The following is a 9,535-nucleotide window of genomic DNA, read 5'->3' as shown; positions in this document are numbered from 1 at the left end:
CTCATACAGATTCTTCTGTTTCTAGACTTAACTTTCACTCAGTAGGGCCTAACTTTGAACCATCACAGATAAGCTGCTTTCTGATGTTAGAAAATTGACACTTACATGGCTCCTTTGGGCATCAGAACTGGAATAAAAGTAACTCTAAGTAGTTATTTTTTTGCCTATACCCACATATCCTAAACCACTAACACAAATTTAATTATGCTCTTCATCACATCCTATACCCAGGAACACATGATGAATCTCATAAACTAAAGTGGGAATTCTAAAATATGGATATAAATTTATTTCCCCAAATTTACATGAATATAATAACCTATTGCTTGATCTACATATTCTTAGAAGCTAGATTCACGTACACAGTTTCCACACTATACATTTTATGTGCAGTTCCCATGAAATGAGATCTGACCTTTGAGCCACAGGTTATGGGATGGGTACTGATTCCTTAACTCTAGAGCATGTGTGTTAGTATTGCTGAACCTCAGTTTCCTCATCCGTACAATGAGGAATTTCATTTAGATGTCCTTACAGTTCCTTCTGGCTCACAATTTCTAAATGACACTGCACATTGCTTCTCTTCTCTAGGGCTCAGTTTGTGCATCTGTAACCAACGGGGGGTTGAAATGGGTAGTTCCTAATGCCCTTTGCAGCTCCATCATCTTGTGGATCCACGTGAAAAGCCCTGTCTTCCATCTCATGTGTCATGCCTGCTGGGTACCATCAGGCCTTCCTTAGCCCTGGGAAAATGCCAGGTCACCTGCTGAATACCCAGAACTCGAGTGTGCCAAGAGAGGACTCAAGAGATGGAGCTGCTTTTCTCGCTGGGAGCTCTAACTGCCACAGGACCAGGCTGCCACAGCCCTCAAAACAAAGGGAAACGTGTAGGCGGAGGGAGCGCCTCTGTTGTTTTCTTTTAGACGGTCTAGAAGTGAGGGTGAAATATCTGTACAAGGGTTTTGATTTGACACTCCAGCTGGGTCTGCAGTGAAGAGGGTGGGGGTGAGGGAGGCGCAAGACGTAAGACGGGTGACACTTTCTGTTGGACTGGGGAGACGGGGGTGACAGTGGAAAGGAAGGGAGAGGGTTATGCAGGAACTGCTGGGGTGATGCTCAGGGTGAGCAGAGCACTCAGCCAGCGTGTCTCAGTCTCTGCCCTTACTTGCTGACCCTGAACCTACAGTTCATTTGTATCTCTATGGAAAATCAAAAACTGTTCGTAACCCCACTTCTACATCTCCATCCTCATCCTCCCCCACAAAACCCATATGCTTTTCAGGTTATAAGCACTTTGACATGTAAAACCTCTTCTGACCCACAAGACAACTCAACTAAATAGGTATCATTGCTTGGACTCTTCAGAGGAAGAATCGGAGGTTCAGAAAGGGAATTGAAGTTGTTTAAGATCACCTAGGCTGGAGGGCTGAGACTGGAACAGAGTCCGTTCTTTGAACTTCAAGTTCATATGTTTCCAGCTCCCAAATGGCTGCAAGGGTTGGAAACCACATGTCTCCGAGTGGCTGCTTTCCTGAGGACTCCCAGAACCACACTCAGGAAAGGAGGGGTTGATGCATTCATGAGCTCAGTGAATCCTAGAAGTGGAGGGCAGTCTGCACATCCCCTGCCCAGACTCTTCAAATTTCACATGGGGGAAATGCAGCCCTCAGAGACATGTGCATGTTCAAAGTCATGAACATGAACATAAAGAGCGAGGGAAAAGGCTAAGATTTCACCTGCTGGTCATTGCCATCTGCTCAGGCATTTCTCTCTTTTGATGGCTTTTTAGCTACCAGCAACATTACAAGATCCTGGCTACTCCAAAAGCCTCGACCATCATTGTGAGATAAAGTTACATTTTCTTCCAGTATGGACATGGGCAGAAGAACCGTGGATGGAGGGAGGCCAACATACTCCGATCTCAGCTGTCATTTTGAATTTGAACTCCTCTGTGCCAGAAATCGGATTTATTGCTGGTGAGAATGGTGACTCATGCTCTTTTGACGCCAACCAACTAATTTATCCTGCTGTGGTTTGGTAGGTACAAATGTTTAGTATGTGATCAAAAATAGAGACCCACCCTCTCCCACCATGCAGGCCCTTAAGATGGGTCTTGCCCAAGCCTGAGGATGTTCTCGAACGCCAATCAAACTTTTACCTCAAGTATAATCTGTCTTATTCTAGGAATCACTGAAACTTGTAACCCAGTCATGAAGGATAGCACACTGTATCAATAAAAGGGAAGAGTCTCACCTAAGAGTTCCCTGTCTTGAGTGTACCTTCTTTTTTATTATTATTAAATTGATTTGGCACCTTTGGCAGCTCATTTCCTCTCTCTGAGCCACATTATCCCTGTCTGTTAAATGAGAGGGTCAAAGTGGGTGACTTTGGCGGATTATCTATTTTAAGGAGTTCCTTCCTTATAAGATCACACTTTTATCAGAGGCATCTCATTACATCTCAGTTTTTCTATATGGTCTTGAGATGCATTGGGGGTGAGGTTTAACCTGTGTTCTAGATGGGATTCTGCTCTATTTCTAAAAGGATAAGGAAAGCTAATAAGAATGGTATCAATTTAACCTGTAAAAAGTTAACTTCAGGATGAGCAATGGTGGTGTATACAACAAACTTCAGAACTTGACATGACTTAAGCTTTCTTGCCTTCATTACAGTATTTCTTTTAAAACCTACTTTTCAGGCCAGATGGACAGGGCACCCACCATAACCATCCAAGAGGTGAAGATGAATTCAGAGGTAACCCCTACAGGGATTAAAACAAATAAAATGTTTTATTTTAATAGTCACAGATCATTGTCTCAAGATTCAGCCACTTTGATCCTGGAGAGCTGTCTCTATCAATTTTTCTAACATGGTTGTGCAAACTCAGGTCTGAAACTTGGGTTTCTTCACTCACTTTTTCAACTAGTATCTCCTAAAGTGCCTATGCAGTGCCAGGCACTTTTGCCATGGCTGTGGGAAAACAAGGATAATTTTAATACTACCCTGATCATAAGGACCTTAGAGTCTTCCCAGAGAAGATTTAACAGGCACACAGATGACTGTAGCTTAAGGCAGTGGCTTCAATGCCATGAGAAAGCTGGAGGATGTTGAGAGAAGAGAGATTCCATCTCACTGAAAGCTCCTCCCACAGGAAGTGGCCTCTCCAGTCTTGATGGTTGTCAGGCAAGATTTTAATTCATTGTTAATAAGCTAGCGAATGGGGAGCCTACTTCTCTGTGATTCTTTTTTTTTCATCTGTAGAATGTGATAAGAATAGTATCAACCTCAATGACTTGTGAGTAATATGTGATTTCACGTGTATTAAAGCTCTTAGAAAATTTCCTGGAACATTGTAAGTGCTCAAAACATTCATCATGATTTTTATTCTTAGCATCAGAGTAAAATTACCCCAAAGTTTCTTGCAGTCTCAAGAGAGAGATCCATGGAGGGAAGAACCACGCTCATAGACTTCTTTGTGTGTTACAGTGAAACCTACTCAGGTCACAAGTGTCCAGGCTGTGTAGCTCAGAAGGGTGCCGTCACTTTCTCCCTCTCCCCTAAACTCGTCCTTCTGTCTCTCAAACACATCTCGCATGTGCACACACACACACACAAATGCACAACTGTTTCTGTCTGTAGAAGCTGGACTGTTTATCAAAAGCCCCAGATGTAGGAGTGTTTCAAATAATTTTTGGAAACTGAAATGATTTCAGAGATAATAAGCATCAAGACTGTGGGTGTAAAATAAAAACAATAGGTGAGTTCATAGTGAAATCTTTACATTGAGGAGAGGTGGGTTTTCCTTTTTGCTGTCTTTTTTCCCAAAAGCATCATCATTTATGTGGTTTGAAAGTGATCTTTCCTCTGGAAATTAGACATTGTGATATACAACACAAAGATGTAGCTGATTAATTGTATGAAAAATTCAATCTCTTCTGAGCGTAGCTTCGTCCTCCTTCAGGCATGGCAGCCTACAAGAATGAATTTGCTTTGAGTCATATATTTTACATAAACCAAAGAGGTTACCCCTAAGATGAACTGTCTGGCTTACTCTTCCCCACCCCCACCGCGTCCCACACACCATCGCAGGAAGGTATTAGCAGTTTCAAAACTTGAACTTTCTCTCAAGCATTTCTTTACTTGAACCAAGCAGGATTTCTGCGTTAAAAAAAATTATTGTCACAATGCCGTGTGTAATGAATGACTATGGGCATGTTGTTCTTTTAGATGTAAAGCTAATGAGACAATATTTCTCATTTACCATCAATGTGGCAAATACTGGGGAGAAGTACTGCTGTCCTGGATATTCAGCAGTTATTTTTGTCTCTCTGGTCACATTGTGAACAGAGACAAGCAGTTGCTAGAGGCTGACCAGGATGGGGAGTATTGAAGTTCGTCCAAGTTCACCCCACATCTCTTCTGTTTTACAGATGGAGAGATAGAGGGCCAAAAAGAGAAAGTGACTTGCAGAAGGTTGCAGAGGGGTTAGAACCCAGAACTTCTGAATCGCAGTCCAGGATTCTAACAATAGAACAAAAGATTAACACTAGCCCACAACCACAGTGCTCTCATAAAGTGTAATGACATGATACAATAATTTCTGACTTGAATGGTTGCTATGGGGGTAAATGAGATAACAAATGTGAAATATTCATGTAAAATCTTAGAGTACTACCTAGGTAGTTGATAAAGAGTGCAGAACATCTATACAAGTCAATGGAGAAATGAGGATTATTTTCTTCCTGCAAATAAAACAGAAGTAGTCCCAAGGTCATTTTAAATGTGTTTGCCTGATGACTTCTTTTAGCCTGAAGTTTCCTCTGCATAGTTCAGCATGAGGGAGTTTCATGTCATTCTAGACGAAAGATAATTTGTCTGTCTCTCATATAACTAGCAATCTCTAACCAAGCACAAATGTGGCTGAGGTCAAAAGCAGAAACACTACCCTAAACTTGAAGATGGCATTTGCAGACTTAAGCCTAGAGCAGGAATTCTATGCTCAAAGTGGAGGCTCCTCAGTCAAACAGGTAAATGGTACCTTTGGCACCACAAAGACTTCCTCTAGAGCGAGGAAGATGGGAAGAGATGGCAGAAGGTTATTTCACAAGAAGTTGGGCTCGAGAATAGAAGTACATGCTGTTCATGGGACTTTTCTGATAGGGATTTAAGACAAGTTGAGTCACCTGTGAGATTGACAGCAACACGTTGGACGCTTGCGGAAGCACGGTTGGAATTGTTTGGTGCCAGCCACAGGAGGAAGTTCCCATGAGACTGAGGGTGGCTTAGAACTTTCGGACAATCTAAAAACTGCTAACATAGAGCCAGGTTGCCTCTGAGAAGAGAGCATGTGATCCTAGAAGCCGTCCTACAGGGGCTGTGGAAGGGATGCTGAAAACAGGCTGCAGACCAGACAAAGCCCCCTGTACTATGCCACCCTCTAAGAGTCTCTCTGAAAGTCTAGAATTCCTTTTTTTCCATAGAGGGAGGATGCTGAAAGAGCCACAGGAGTTAGAATGGCAATTGACAGGATGGAAAATCTTTAAGCGGCCTCACCTTTCTTCTCCCATAAAAAGAGAGTGATGAGATCCTGCTCTCAGGGAAATGAAAGGGCAGTAACTTTCCAAAGCAATCAAAGATGCTGCCTCTAGTCCTATATTCAGGCCACATGTGGAAGTGCTTGCTTTCAGATGGATTGTGGGGTTTTTTTTTCCAGCTCAAAGTCTTCTGTGGCTGAAATGATGTGATCCAGATTGTGCAGCGGAGTTGCTCTATGCTAGGTGGTACCTGGCTTGGAGGATCGCCTTCCATGGCCTAGCAAATACAGTTCTGAGGTGGGGTGCAGCAGGAGGTGGTAGTGGTACTGGGGTGCTCTAAGATTTTTCTTGGAATCTGTGATGCTGCTTTAAAAGACCAATGGGATCATCAGAGATTGTCCTGCTGTTTATCACAAAGGGATCCATAGCACACTGATTCTATGAGATCTGTGTTCTAGGACCAACTTAGAGGAATGTTGCACATTCCATAGCCCACCCCCCCCCCATGTAGATTTGCATGTAAATACTCTGAAAAGGGCCAGAGCAAAGCAACCTGTTTCATTTTGAATAATCCTTCTTTTTTTTCTAACTTGTTTGACCATGGTAACCATTTTTACTGAACACTACAGTCATCCTGGGTGCTTATGCTCCATAGCAAATCCTTTGAGGAACATTTTTGGTTAATTCCATGGATTCAGTAGTCACTGACACAAGGACCCACAGAATGTTAGCATTGAAAGCAACAGAGGATTCAATTCCTTCTTCTACTTTTTAAATAAAGAAAGCAGAGACTTAGAATTTTGTACCAAAGTAATGAACAACAGCCATTAATCCTGATCTATAAGAGCCTAAAATTCTAAAATGTCAACAAATGCCTGTGTAACATTAGGTCAAGGATTGTGATGTAATATTATATTATACATAAGGATAAATGGGAGTTCCAAGAATACAGGAGTTGGAATGAATAGAACTGGTTTCTAATCTGAGGTATCTGCTTTTTTCACTCTTATGGCATGGGTCCATCACTTTTATTAGCAGTGGGTACTCTCTCCTGTCTAAATTGGGGAAGATAAAGCTTGTCTGGCTAATTTCACAAGTTCTGGTGAGAATGAAGATAGAAAAAGGATGTGAAAGTGGTTTATAAATTGAAAGGTAGTGTGTAAATGGTAGAGATCCTTTTTCCCCCTAACTGGTTGATGTGTCAGTTGACACTGGGAGACATTGCCATTGTGTACATTTTCCATCGATTTCCTATTTCTTGAAGTTTGCTTACATCTCTCCATACACTCCATCTTTTAACTGCTTTCCCAGGTTAGTGAGATGACCTCTGTGTGGAAGCTCTCAGCAAAGTCACAAAGTCAGTTGCCCCCCTGGAATGAGACATGGAACCTAGGACCTTAACTCACACCCAGTCAAGCTGACTTGCAAGGGAAAGCAGAAAGCTATGGGCAGGGACAAACCCTCATAAACACCTGTGAAGAACACAAAGGCCTCTAAATTCTGTGTTGTCAGGACTGAACAAAAGAAAAGGAAGAAACCACCAACATTAGTACCAAGAGAAAAGAGAGTGACAGAGACAGAAAGACTCGGTTCATGAAGCCTGGGTATCTTATCTCTGGAATGTTATTGATAATCTGAATGTAGTGTGAGATCTTAAGTGAAATGAATTGGTGGTTTCAGTTCCGGATATGGTATGCAAAGAAAAAAAAAAATTGCTCTTTGAAATTCAGAGCTTCCTTGTCTGGCTTCAGGAAGCCACACGCCGCCTGAAGCTGAGTGTGGAAACTGACTCATTTCTAGCCCTTTGAGATTAGCCTTTCCAGCCCCCAGACTGTGGGCAGGATCTGAGGCCTATTGGGTCCAGCCAAGCCTGGAGAAGGAGATCAGAAAGAAAAGTGTTGGATACACACCTCTTTTCGGGTGCTTGGCCACCCAGAAGGTTCTAGATGCAGTGGCCCTTCTGGACAAACTACTTCCAAAGCTTTTCAACTTGCAGTTGGTAGTGGGTGGGTGGCCTGAAGTGCAAGGAAACATAAATTCAAAAGCAGTGACTACCTAATTTTTAAGGAGACATTAAAGCAGGTTGTCTGGCTGACCCACTTTGTGGACCAACTTGACCGTGAGGTTATGAGTGTAAAAGATATCATATGTTTCCATACCAACCAGCCCTTGGAAGCAATGAGTCATTCTCCATGACTGTCCCAACAATCTGTGGATCTGGTATTCTGTGTGCCACTCAGGGACATGGGAGCCCCAGAGGTACTTAAAATAACTTCTACAGAAGAGAAAAACATGCTAAAAATCACATTTTCCCATTTTTTCTGTACACCTCAAACATGATTGCACGTGATGTGTCAGTTAAACTGAAGCATGGAACCCCAGGCATGATACGAGGGAACTCAGATTTTCTAGAAGGGTCATTCCAAGCTTGACCCTTTAGACCTTAAATCAGCTGTTTCCAGACTGCCTGCAGACCATCTCAGTAAGAGAAATAGTCACTAAGATGACCTTTTATTTCAATCTGATCGACACATTAAAAAAACCAGAGCAATGTGTTTGAAGATAATGTGAAGAGTGCTGGTTTAAATGAGAAGCTAGTGAGAGACAAGATGATACTGGGGAACTGGGACCAACAAAAGACCTGGCTGAGAGTCAGAAGATCAGACTTTACTAACTCTATGGCTTCTGGCAATCCACTTAATCTCTCTAAACCTCACTTTTTCATCTATAAAGGAGGAACACTAATTTAAAAAGACAGCACACATGTGAAGGCATTTGCCTTATAAATGGTAAAGACTGTGCAAAGGTTCATAGTTATTACTATATATGAGCTTTTAAACATTAATGATGAAGCTGTGTTAGCAGTGAAAATTTTAGACTTTATCACAGACTAAGCATTCATCTTCTAAATTTCCTCATCTGGAAAGCACTCATGAAACACATTAACCTACATTATTGATTTATTTGCATGGCACTTCCAAAAAATATCTAAAATAGCTCATAAGATATAGAGGTAACAACCTCATTAAAACACAGATAAAAGATTAAGACCTGGTCAGGAAAGAAAAGGACAGTGAGGAGGAGAACTCAGAATTATAATAACTTTACTGAAGCATAGAGTGTGATTTTTGAGCCTCCCAGCAGCTTAGACAAAGAGGGAACTTCGCAGTATTATATAGTACTTTTCATCCAGTAAAGGAAGAATAGCTATGTACGGATTGGGAAGGAGGACCAAACCCTTCTTGGCCCTAAATTCCACACAAAATGTATCACTTACATCTTTATTTAAGCGATTTGAAGAAATAAAACGAGCAGGATCTTCAAAAACACACAGCAAAGATACCGTTCCAGTCTAACCACTAAGATATTTCCCTTTGTGAATCAGTGCTTGCCTTCCCAGAACAAACAAACAGCAAGATGATTAATAGAAGAAGCAGGCTGCCTTTAAAAAATAGGGCAGTGAAAATCAGAATGTTTGCCCCTGGCAGGGGCTTGCCACTAACCCAGGTACTCACAGAGGCAGTCACCATTCATTAGGGGAGTCCAGTCAGCAAGGCAATCTACAAGGTGCCTTGCACAAGGTCACCTGGTGTCTCTGAAACTGACTCTGCATTCTGAGTTCCTTAATATGATTTTTTAGGTCACAGTGTTCTAGGCAAAGCTCCCTATTGATGTACATCTCTCATGCAAGATTTAGATCACCTCTTTTCGGGCAGAGCTCCATGGAAACACCGCCCATGATTTCTGAAGTGGAGACTGATTGAATCCCAGTAATGCCCAGCCGGAGTGGACAGTGAGTCTGCAGCTGACCCATTGCTGGACAGTTGGCAAGCCTGAGACTCCCAGAACATAGTCCTTAGAGGCCACTATTGTTTTAATGACACAGTAAATTCCTGTTTACTTAAGGTGGCTAGGCAATGGAAAATTCTGGTTCATGTTGTTGTCATCCTATATCATTTACTGATTCTTGGTCTCCAAACAGTAAATTACAACACATTTCG

The 9,535-nt window shown here is 42.0% G+C and overlaps 1 long non-coding RNA gene across 1 annotated transcript; it reads right to left on the bottom strand.

The window, feature by feature from the left end:
• Positions 1 to 3,480: 3,480 nt before the first annotated feature.
• LOC133073929 (uncharacterized) lies at positions 3,481 to 9,116 on the bottom strand. Its single transcript, XR_009697065.1, has 3 exons — positions 9,050 to 9,116; positions 7,445 to 7,549; positions 3,481 to 3,971 (listed from the first exon to the last, which is right to left on the bottom strand). It is a non-coding gene; the product is annotated as an uncharacterized LOC133073929 (long non-coding RNA).
• Between the last annotated feature and the right edge of the window lie 419 nt (positions 9,117 to 9,535).

This window comes from Dama dama, chromosome 19 (assembly GCF_033118175.1).
Source record: "Dama dama isolate Ldn47 chromosome 19, ASM3311817v1, whole genome shotgun sequence".
NCBI lineage: Eukaryota > Metazoa > Chordata > Mammalia > Artiodactyla > Cervidae > Dama > Dama dama.
The sequence above is the reverse complement of the archived record's forward strand: the minus strand, read 5'-3'. Positions and strand labels throughout refer to the sequence as shown.